The sequence below is a fragment of the Mustela lutreola genome, chromosome 4, assembly GCF_030435805.1.
Source record: "Mustela lutreola isolate mMusLut2 chromosome 4, mMusLut2.pri, whole genome shotgun sequence".
Classification (NCBI taxonomy): domain Eukaryota; kingdom Metazoa; phylum Chordata; class Mammalia; order Carnivora; family Mustelidae; genus Mustela; species Mustela lutreola.
Window position 1 is genome coordinate 108,365,558 of NC_081293.1, and position 11,990 is coordinate 108,377,547.

Below are 11,990 nucleotides of genomic sequence, written 5' to 3' on the forward strand. Positions count from 1 at the left end.
CTGCTCGGAGTTCACTGAGGTTCTTGGATGCCCAGATTTATGTATTTCATCCTTCGGGGTACTTTGGGCAATTACGGCTTTAAATATTTTTTCTCCCTCCCCTTTTCCCCTCCTCTTCTCCTGGGACTCCCATTATGCCTATGTTGCTACATTTAATGGTGTCCCACGTGTCTCTTAGGATCTGTTCTTTCTCCTTAGTTCTTTTTCTTTTCTGTTCTATAGACTGGATAATCTAAATTGCCCTGCCTTCAGATTTATTGGTCTTTTTTCCTTCTTCCTCCTTCAACCTGTGCTGAACCCCTCTAGTGAGTTTTTCATTTTCAATATTGTCTTTTCAACTCTGGAATTTTTGTTTGGCTTATTTTCATATTTCCTTTCTGTATGTTGATTTCTCTATCTATTTAGGCATCATTTTCCTAGTTTCCTTTAGCTCTTTGTCTATGATTTTCCTTTAGTCCTTTGAGCACATTTCAGATGATTGATTTAATGTATTTTAATAGTACATCCAATGTCTGGGCTGCCTCAGGGACAATTTCTGTTTATTTATTTTTTCCCATGAGTGGGCTATGCTTTCTTTGTATATGCTGTAATTTTTTGTTGACAACTGACAATTGTGAATATCATCATGTAGTAACTCTGTAAATCAAAATCCCCCTCTCCCCAGGGTCTGATGCTGCTGCTTTCTGTGGACTCTTGTTGTCCAGTGTCTTCTAAACCAGGTCTGTAAGACTATTCCTTGTCATGTGTGGTCACCGAAGTCCCCGTTCTGCTAGCTCCTGGTGATTTAGCAGGGAGGTCATTAAACGCCGAAAAACAGCATGATAAGCAGATCCAGGACAGTAACAGTGAGATGAGGCACACAGACTCCACACACTGAGAAGGGACGGACAGGAGGATCTGCAGATGGGGTGGAACGTGGGTCATGAGAACTCTGGAGCTGGAGGGATGGATTTGCCACGACTCACCTGATTCCTGCAGGGGCCTCCTGACATCTCCCTGCTCCCAGCTCAAACTTGTGTCACCTATTCTCAACAGAGAAGCCAGCATGAGCCTTTTAAACACCAAACCAGGTTATATTATTCCTTTGCTCCAGTGCCCTATCCCAAGTCCTTACCCTGGCCTGCAGAGCCCTGCTCAATCTGACTGCTTGAGACCTCCCTGTCCACCCCTCCTAACCCAATCTCTCTGGTCCATGCTGGCCTCATTGCTGTCCCTCCCACTAACCATCAAGCTTCTGCTTCAAGACCTTTGCACTTGTGTTCCCTGATATACTTGGCTCCTTCTCCACTTCTTTATGTCTCTAGCCAAATGCCACTCTATCAGAGATGCCTTCTCCAGCTGCTTTGTGTAAACAGTGGATTCAGCCACTCCTGCTGCTCCCCTTGCTCTGCACGTTCTCCACAGCTCCTATCTTCACAAGATGCGTCATATGGCTGTTTCTTTTATTATTATTCCTCTGCATTCCCGTGCCCCACAGTATGTTGGCTCTGTGAGCACGAGAGAGTTGTTTTTCTCACATCTGTATCTCCAGCACTTTGAGCAGCACCTGCAGACGGGACAGCTAAGTTCATCTTTCCTGAGGTCACAAACTGAGACACAGTCTCATGAGAGACAGTCATTCTGCTCAGAGTTTCAACGGTTGAGAAGGGAAGAGAAACCAGCATGCCAGAGTTGGTATCAAAGAGTGAGTCCCATGCTGCAGATGAGCCTGGGGAGGAAAGTCAACAGGACATTCTCAGGATTCTAAATCCAGAAGACACTAGTTATGAGGACGGCCAGGCAGTTCCCAGCCCATTAGAACAATTCTGCCCTCGTCTTTTCTTGTGCCACATAAGGCTTCATTTGGGGGGGGGGGGGGATTCCTAAACCTTAAAATTCTGTTTGAAAAATAACTAGTTTAACACAAAATTTAACTCAAAATGGATTAAAGAATTGAACATAAAACCCGAAACTATAAAACTCCTAGAACACACACCCCTGGACATTGGTCCGGGAGGTGATTTTTTTTAACATGAACCAAAACCAAAATAACTAAGTGGGACAACTTCAAACTAAAAAAGCTTCTTCAGGAAGAAAAAACACCATCAACAAAATGACATCTGCCTACTGATTAGAAGAAAATGTTTTCAGATCATATATCCAAAAAAGAGTTAATATCAAAAATATATAATAAATTCATACAACTCAATAGCAGGGGGAAAAACCCAATTAAAAAATAGGCAGAGGATCTGAGTAGACATTTCTCCAAGGAAAACATCCAGATGGCCAACAGCCACATGAAAATGTGCTCAACATCACTCATCATTAGGGGCAGGCAAATCAAACCTACAGTGAGATAAAATATCACCTCACACCTGTTGGGATGGCTTTTCTCAAAAACACGAGAACTAACAGGTGTTAGTGAGGATGGGGAGAAAAGGGAGCCCTCGTGCCCTGGTGGTGGGAATGCAAGCCGGTGTAGCCGCTCTGGAGAACAGTGTGGAGGATCCTCAAAAAAATCAGAAATAGAACTACCTGAGGATCCAATAATTCCACTTCTGGGTCACTTACCCTGGGAAAGCAGAAACACTGGCTTGAAGAAACATCTACTCCCCCATATTTTTTTTAAAGATTTTATTTATTTATTTGACATAGAGAGAGAGATCACAAGTAGGCAGAGAGGCAGGCAGAGAGAGAGGAGGAAGCAGGCTCCCCGCTGAGCAGAGAGCCCGAGACCGATCCCAAGACCCCGAGACCATGACCTGAGCCGAAGGCAGAGGTTTTAACCCACTGAGCCACCCAGGCGCCCCCCTACTCCCCCATATTCACAGCAGCGTTATTTACAATAGCCAAGACCCTGCAGCGGCTGAAGTGTCCAGCGATGGACAGATGGATAAAGAAATTGTGGTGTGCACGCGCGCGCGCACACACACACACACTATTCAGCTATAAGAAAGACAAGTTCCATATGATGTCTCTTATATATGGAATCCAAAAACAAAACAAAACAAAACCCCAGAAAGCCCAGAGACACAGAGAACAAATTGGTGGTTGCCAGAGTCAGAGGTGAGGGAAATAAGGGAACTGTTGTTTGTGTTTTCTTGGTTCAAGTAAATTGAATAATAAATGGTGGGGAGAGGGAGAGAAAACGGCTGGTCGACCTTACAGGCTGACTTAGGACCTAATTCCTACACTCCAGCCCCTGTTTGGTCATCCCTGAAGGTCCTGATCTGACACAGAGCGGGGGTGGGGAGCCTTCTGTGGGGTGCCCTCCCATTCCAACAGTGTGGAGTCTGAGTTTATTAACACTTGGCCAAAAAGACCCAGAGCACCGTCATGACATAAAACAGTTAAAACCAAGAATTCTTCAAGTATTTTATTTCTCCCAGGAGACTTGCTGACATCTCTTTGCTTTTATGATTGTTCCTTGGAATTAAGTTTAATGAGCAGATGTGATTCATGCCATGTAGTTACAATCATTGAACTTTAAAATTACATTTTATGTTGGCTTCCTTGCATCTGAGATGTTTGCACCAGGTTTAGAAAGACTCTCTTCTCTGTTTTGTTTACGACAAATGCTAGAGGAGCGCAGCCAAGAAGGAGAAAAGCAGCCCTCACTTATCTGCATGACCTCTTGTCAGCTTCTCAAGTCCAAGTGAAAGCAGCGCGGGCGGCTGGGCGACTGCACAGAAACGCCCGGAGGCCAGCCCCCCTTAAAGACTCATATCCTCGGTCATGTTTTCAAAACCGTTTATATTTAAAAGTGTGGTTCGCTCCTGCAAAAGCTGCTTTTGACTCATTATTACAGGCCAATAACGCAAAAGCAAATACCATGTTGTTCTTTATCAAGAGACTTACAGTCTTTAAAAAATAGGAATAATCCATATTTAAAGGTACCCTAGCTAGGGAATGGAGAGTGTCTGCTAGTGGACGCGGGGTTTCTCTTTGGGGTAATGATAATGTTCCAGAATGAGACAGCAGCGCAGCTCTGAGTATATAGAAAGTTGTGGAGTCGTGAGAGTGAAACAGGTGCACTAGCCAGTGTTGGTGTATGAGCTGGTGGGTCAGTGTGGCTCATAGTTCCCCTGGGGGGGCACACAAGAGCCCCACACAGAGCCCAGACTCCCACGTCCCCCACCCTTCCTCTCCCTGTGAGTGACTAGCCATGTCCAAGCCCCACACTCAGCCACAGGCGCTGACAGACCATGACAGCCCTCCTTCTGGTCTGCTCAGTTCAACCTTGCCCCCCAAGTCTGCTCTCAGCACAACCCCCAAAGAAACTCGCTCAGATGCCCAGGCAGGCAGCCCCACTCCCCACGCTGGAAGTACCCCCGCTTCGGATGCAAAGCCCACGCCCTTGGTGCCTGTGGAGGCTTGCTGGGCACCCGTGCCCTGGGCCCACCGCGGGTCTGCATTTCCCTCCCCACCCAATGCCTTCCGTGTGCTCAGCAATAGGGGGCTGACGGGCCTAGCGGACACCCAGACTAGGGGAGTTTGCAGACAAGAGCAAGTCGTCACCGGCTGCACTGTCCTCTCTCAGGGCACAGGCCGGAAGTGAGCCGGAGGGGGGCCAGAGCGCCTTCCGCGGGGACGGTTCAGAGGGACGCACTGGAGCCCTGCGTGGGTGCCGCCCGCCCCGCTCAGCTCTTGGGGGGCTGGTGAGGTCTGCAGGGACCGGACTGCAGCTTGAGTTTACACTGAGCACACGAGTGTGGTCACTTTGCCTTCAACTTGGATCCTTTGCGTCTGAGGGGTCATTGGGAAGGCTCTGCAGTTTAAACACTCCCGGACCATGGAGGGCTCACGTGGGGCATCCCGAGGCCCCCCAGGTCCCTCCGCCCCAGCTCTGCAGCCCCACCCCATCCCCATGTGCATGGGGCTGTGAGGAGGTCTCCGCAGAGTGGGCTGCCGGGGGCCATCGCCCCACACCTGCACAGCGGAGAGCAAGGGCTCACACGTCAGATCCCACCCACACCCTGCGGCCTCTCCACCCTCCGCGCAACGGCTGCCCCACTGTCTCCCAGAACCTGGAATCCTGAGGCTTTCTCGGCGGGTCCACGGGGTCAGCACATGGACAGCTCCCGAGGGGTGCACAGATCCCCAACGGCCCCCACCCAAGCTCCCCGCGGCCCAGACTCCCATCCCTGCGTGGGCCTCAGGGGCCTTCTTGGGGGTCCCTCTTGGCAGTGCCACAGCGCCCCGCTGCCCTTCTAGGTCCTCCTGTGCCCACGCCCCTCTTACCAGCACTTGCCCTCTGACCTGTCCCCAGACAGATTTCTTGTCCCCTTCAGCACCGGGCCCTTCCTTCCTGGGGGCCAGGCCCGGCCTGGGTTCCTGTGGGTGGCCTGACCTGCTCTCTGCTCCAGGGGGCTTCCCAGGCCACACAGACAGGAGGGTCCCATGCCTTCTCGCGGGTTTGCTCCCGGTTTTCGGGACAGGACCACAACCTGTCTTGTAGCAAGGCAGCAGGAGATGCCGGAAAGCTCTGGAGAGCTGTCACAGTCCCAACAGTGGGAGCTCCGCGACACTCCTGCTGTGCTCACAGCAGACACAGGCCCCCGAGCCTGAGCCGCTGTGGTCACTGTCAGGGCCCTGCCTTCCACAGGCCATAATCACACCGACACGGACTCCCCCTCTGGGCCTTCATTCCTCCTTCGTCACATGGGACCACGATGTCCCTTTCTCGGCGTGAGAAGGGGTCACAGAAGCAGCCCAGATCACACTGGGCACGTGCCAGCAGCAGCCTCTCCTCACTCCTGTGTGCTCCAAAAGCGACCTTTTTCCCACCAGAATGAGCACGTAGAGTCTTAAATCTCAGGGCAGGAAGGAGAGGGAATGAAGGAACACAGTGGGGTCAGACATGGCTGACATGGCTGGGGGGAACAAGAGGTTTTAGGCTCAGACAGTTTGCTACCGGCAAGCAGGGGGAGGAAGCGCAGGCAGAGGTGCTCATGTGGGCCACCAGGAGACACAGGGCCGCAGGACAGCCATGGCAGGGAGGAGACATGAAGGTCTGTCCCCTTCAACTGTAGCCAAGGGGGAGGCGGGTGGAAGGTCTCATCCCTCCTCAGAACCCAGGAGGCCATGAGAAACCCCTGTCAGAGCCTCCTCCACCCAGGAAGCGACTTAGAGCTGGCAGTTCCCCACAGGCCTCCAAGATTGATCCTGGGGTCTGGGAGGACCACAAGACATTCTGCAAACCCCACACTCAGCCACAGCTCCAGCCCTGCCCTGTGGGCCGTGTGGACGTGGGAGAGGTCAGCAGGGCCCCGGGAAGAGCCAGCCCCCAGCCAGGGTGGAGGGCACAGACAGAGGACCCCGGTAAGAGTCTTGCTCAGGATGTGGGGTGTCCTTCTAAGGACATCAGGAGCCCTCTGGGAATTTGAAGCCACAATCACCTAATCCAGCTGACACTAGGTTTCATGATATGTTTCCTGAAAGCAGAAAGCCCTTTCAAGAGAGCCAATATTCAAATCATCACTCAGGGGGGAGGGCAGATTATATTAAATAATATTAAATAACAACAGATTTTACCCTTGGCTCTGTGTAATTCCTGGCTAAACTCTATTAATCAAGAAGCTAATAAAATATTTTTTAAGATTTTTCTTACGGGGCTGTGATTTTGCCCAGGCTGCTTGGGATGGCCTGCATTCTTCAGAGTGGGGTGTATTTTTATTTTATGAGAGACCAGCTTTTCAGCAAGTGCGCTGATAAAGAGGCAGCTTCTTGAAGTGGAAACACTGGAACTGTGAATGTAGATTTCAGAAAAAGGTGGATGGAGTTTGTGGCAGGAGAGAAAGAGCCAGCCCTAGGCAGGGGCAGTAGCTGCCCAAGGCCCTGGGGGGGTGCCCACCCTGGAGCGAGGACAGCCAGCAGAGGGCATGGCCTGACGGTTACCAGGTCTGGGTGAGGACACCCCTGGCTGCGGGTCCCTGCCAGGCACCGGCGTCACGTCTCTCCCACATGGGCTCTCGACCCACCCCGGCCCCTTACTCCCTAACGCACCTGAGTGCTTCCAACTAACAGAGGTCTTGGAGCCAAGGCCAGCCCTCCTCCTGGAGGGTTGTGAGGAATCCACACTGGTCCCCAAAGCCTCATGTGGGTCTTGAGCTGGCAGACCTGCCGGGATCGCAGGCACCAGGAAATCCACGCACTGTGGCCTCACCGCCAAAAGGAGCCGGCCGCCTCACCAACCTCCAGCCCAGCACGGGACCACGTCCCCTCCAGAGACGGAGCAGGTGCCTCGGAAGACAGCAGGCTCTTCAGGAACGAGGACTCAGACACAGTCTGGGGCTTCGGGGGTTCGCTGGAAGAGGGCCGAGGAAAGCGTCGGGCAATCATACCCGCGCCCATGAGCCTTACCTGGAACTGCCGCCTCCTGGCCCCGCAGCGGGCACAAGATGCCTCTCCTTCAGTGACAGGAGGGCAGTGAGAGTCAGCAAACTCCCGCAGACACCCCCGCAGATGGGCAGACCGTGTCACCGGGCCCTGCCTTGAGCGGCAGAACAACACTCATTCACGCACTCCCCGCGGTCTCCCCGCCGTCATGGTCAGAGTGGGCGACGCATCAGGAACCTTCTCCCCCCGCAGCAGGGAAGCTCCCCTTCTCCCCAGAGCCAGGTGTGCTGTTCACGGGACGAGCACGGGGAGAGAGGATGGCCCTAGTTCTCATCCTCACACATCTGTCATCGGAGCTGCTGTGTAACAAGCACCCCCTGAGAGGCGGCAAGGTCCCTGCTGACTTCAGGACCTTCTCGCCAGCGCCAGGTCCTTCCTGCAAAGCCCTGGGGAAGGACATGACAAGGAGAAAAGCAAAATACGGAATATGATGCGTCCTCATCTCCCTGCAACCTCTCAAAACGTTCACCTGAACACGTCTCCGATACTGAGTCTCCTCACATATGGACTTTTGCCAGAAAAAGGCGAATCAGAAGGGAAGGAAAACAGCACATGGGGAGCTCAGCCCACAGCAGCAAGAAGACACATAAACCAGCGGACGGGGTGGCGGAAGGGGCTCCGTTCATTCCACCAGCGAGACAAGCAGCAAGACACTCAAACAAGGGCCAGCAGGGACACACAGCACCTTCTCGAGTTGCAGGAGACCAGCACCTCCTGGAAACACCTCCATGGACACAAAAACCATGAGAAAGACCATTGTATTCAATGCTTTTTTCCAATGTTTTTAAAGGGTAGGTCAGCATTTAATTCCTTTGCATTGAACTTGGGTGAGTCCGTAGTATTTGATGCTCCCAAGACCCGAGCGTCCGCGTCTGCTGGGGGCCGCAGGCAGGTGCTCGTCTGCAAGGGGAGAAAAGCCCTGTCCCCTTGTCCTGCTCCTCGGTTGCTTCCAAGCGGCATCTACAGGGCCCTCCGGAGCCAGCCTCATCCTCCACTGGCAGCCAGCCAGTGACGAAGACAGACAAAACGCGTCCTTCCAGACGCGACCTTTCCTTTCAGACCCACAAGCCACAGGCAATCGAGCAGGGCAGATGGCCTCTTGCTCCCGGCTTCCCTGGAAGCTGAAGGCCTCCAGAGCAAGTTTGCTGGCAGGTTTGACCACCACGTCGAGCGCTTCTCCAGGACAGCTGCTGCTGAAAGTAGTTACAACCACTTACTGCAGGTTAGCGGGCCCTGGTTTGTGAGCAGAAAAAACCCCAGTTTTCTCTTTCCCTTTTTTTTTTTTTTTTTTTTTTTAAGATTCTTCTTTTTAAATGTTCATCATCACTAGCCATCAGGGAGATTCAAATTAAAACCACATTGAGATACCACGTTACACCAGTTAGAATGGCCAAAATCAGCAAGACAGAAAACAACATGTGTTAGAGGGGATGTGGAGAAAGGGGAACCCTCTTCCACTGTTGGTGGGAATGCAAGTTGGTGCAGCCACTCTGGAGAATAGAGCTTCCCTATGACCCTGCCATTGCACTACTGGGTATTTACCCCAAAGATACAGATGTAGTGAAAAGAAGGGCCATCTGTACCCCAATGTTTATAGCAGCAATGGCCACGGTTGCCAAACTGTGGAAAGAACCAAGATGCCCTTCAACGGACGAATGGATAAGGAAGATGTGGTCCACATACACGATGGAGTATTACGCCTCCATCAGAAAGGATGAATACCCAACTTTTGTAGCAACATGGATAGGACTGGAAGAGATTATGCTGAGTGAAATAAGTCAAGCAGAGAGAGTCAATTATCATATGGTTTCACTTATTTGTGGAGCATAACAAATAGCATGGAGGACAAGGGGAGATGGAGAGGAGAAGGGAGTTGGGGGAAATTAGAAGGGGAGGTGAACCATGAGCGACTGTGGACTCTGAAAAACAATCTGAGGGTTTTGAAGGGGCAGGGGGGTGGGAGGTTGGGAGAGCCAGGTGGTGGGTATTAGAGAGGGCACGGATTGCATGGAGCACTGGGTGTGGTGAAAAATAATGAATACTGTTACGCTAAAAATAATAAATTAATTAAATTTTTTAAAAACGATTCTGCTTTTTACTTGTCAGAGAGAGAGAGAAAGTGCGAGAGAACACAAGCAGGGAAAGAAGCAGAGGCAGAAGCAGGCTCTGCACAGCGCAGGAAGCCCAATGCGGGACTTGATCCCAGGACCCTGGGATCCTGACCTGGGCTGAAGGCAGATGCTTCACCGACCAAGCCCCCCCAGCCACCGCAGAACCCCGTTTTCTAGAGCTGCATTCCAGACCCCAGCATGCCAACCCCAGCCATTCCCTGCAGGCAGAGGGAACACGCCAGGTCCGCCCGTTGGGCAGAGGGCCAAGAAAAGTCTCCCCTCCACCAGACAAGATGAGGTGTTTGAACCAGCTATTTGATCGATCTGATCGATCTGATTAATATGTCAACACTGTGTGACTGTGATTTATAATACAGAACACATATTGGGTCTTTGTCCCAGTTTCTGATAAGGAACCCCTAAAACCCTTGGAATTCCCTAAGGGGAGGAGCAGAAAGGGGTCTCTTGTGATGCTAACGAGGTGATGTTTTAAAGTGCCTTAGGACCGGGTCTGGTTGCCAGGGAAACCGATCAGGTGATCAGAGGTTGGCATTTTCTCAGCCCCACCCCCTCACCCCCCACCCCTGAGGAGCGAGAGGGGCTGCAGTCTGGATCAATCAGCCACGGCAATGATTCATCAGTAAAAACCCAAAGGACAGGGTCTGGAGAGCTCCCGGGTTGGTGAGCAGGTGGAGATGCGGGGACCGTGGGCCCTAAGGGGGAGCAAGGGAGCCCTGCACCCTCTTCCCCAGGCCCCTCCCCCGGTGGCGCTTCTTTCCCTTCCTGAGTTAACCCTTTGATAACAAACCCGTGATCCAGGGAGTGAACCGTGTCCCTGAGTTCTGTGAGCCGCTCCAGCAACTTCATCAAGCTCAGCGAGAGGCTGTGGGAACATCTGGTCTGTGGTTGGTCACTCAGAACCCAGGTGACAGCCTGGACGTGGGGCTGGCATGGGGAGGGCAGTGCTGGGGGACCGACCCCAGATCTGTGGGTCTGACTGTGTCTCCGGGCAGATGTGTCAGGGTCCAGGCAGATGTGTAGGAGTCCGGCCAGCCTCGGAGGGCTGCCTGGTCAGAGAGAAAGCCCCAACAGAGGCACTGGTCACCGGAAGTGGAGTTGGTGTCAAGATGACACGTGACACTTGACATTCACTGGCATAAACATAGTAATTAAGAGGCATAAACATAGTAATTAAGAGGTTGATGACTTTGAAAACCATCACCAATATAAGTCACTCATTACAGAATAACTTTTTCTTAGAGTTAGTGGGATGAGTATTGCCGGGTCACCATAACGTCTTTTGTGACCCGGTGACGTAAGCACATGTGGACCAAAGCCCCAGGCTCTGGATGCCTGCCCCACAAGCTGGCCTCCAGCCATTGGGTGGACCAGGGGGCCTGGGGTCTGTCCTGACGACTGCAGGCAGCCATGCCTGAGCGCACCCTACAGACCACACAGGCCTGGATCATGGAGAGTGCCAGGGCTGGCAGGAAAACCCTCCAGGGCTGACGTCCTAAACGCTGGTGTGGGTTGGTGATGCCAGGGGGAAGGCCCTCTGGGGGGAGTGAAAGCAAACGTGTGGATAGCGTGACCCCACTTGAGGGAAACTGTGTGTCCACAAGCCAGTCCGAGTGGAGAAAAGTGCCATTCCCGAGGCTATGAGAGCTTGGCCACCCCAGAGATGGGGTCCCACTCGCGACCGATGGCCGACTCGAGGACCAGAACCCAGAGCCAACACAAGGGGGCCAGGCCCGACGTTCTGTGAGACATGCTTGAAGAGCCACTGGGACAGGGCAAAGAGAGGCAGGGTGCTCGGACATCCTGCCCCGCATGGCCTGGGAAGGGACACAGGCCAGACGCCAGCACCCCCTCCGCTGGCCCCACACAGTGCCCTGTCCCGAGAGACTCTGCCTTCACCTCCCCTACCTGGGCTACCCCAGACCCAACCTGTGACCTGGGCCCCCCCCACTTAGGGTGACCAATGCCATCTGCTCCCCGACAAAGGGCCTCTGAACACTGCTGCTGGCTGTCTTGGCAAAGGAACTGGGCACGTGAACAGCCACGCTCTCCCCCGCTTCACCTCTCCCGTCTGGGGCGAGTTTTACTGTGAACCCCCGTGGCGTGCGGCAGTATTGTGTCTGGGTTGGGGGACAGCAGCCCCGTTGCCAGAGCCCTGGACGCCATGAGGAACTTCCACGCGGGGATCCCCAGTCTGGAGCCCCTCCTCCCTGGAGGGGCCACAGGCAGAGTCTGCAGGGAGTTGGGGGGGAGACTCCCGCAGTTATCAGCTTTAAAGAACTTTGGCCTTCGGAGCAGTGGGATTTGGATTTGCTGATCATCTGTCCTATGTCAGGTTAACTGGAATCCCGAAAGTGTGCCAGGCTGGAATTCAGGCAAGGTTTGGGGGTCCTTCAGAGACCTGCCCTCTGACTCTGGCCAAGCAGCCCCATAAACTGCGTGGGAAGCCAGGCTGGGGAAGCCGCCCCTGCTCCTAGTTCACTT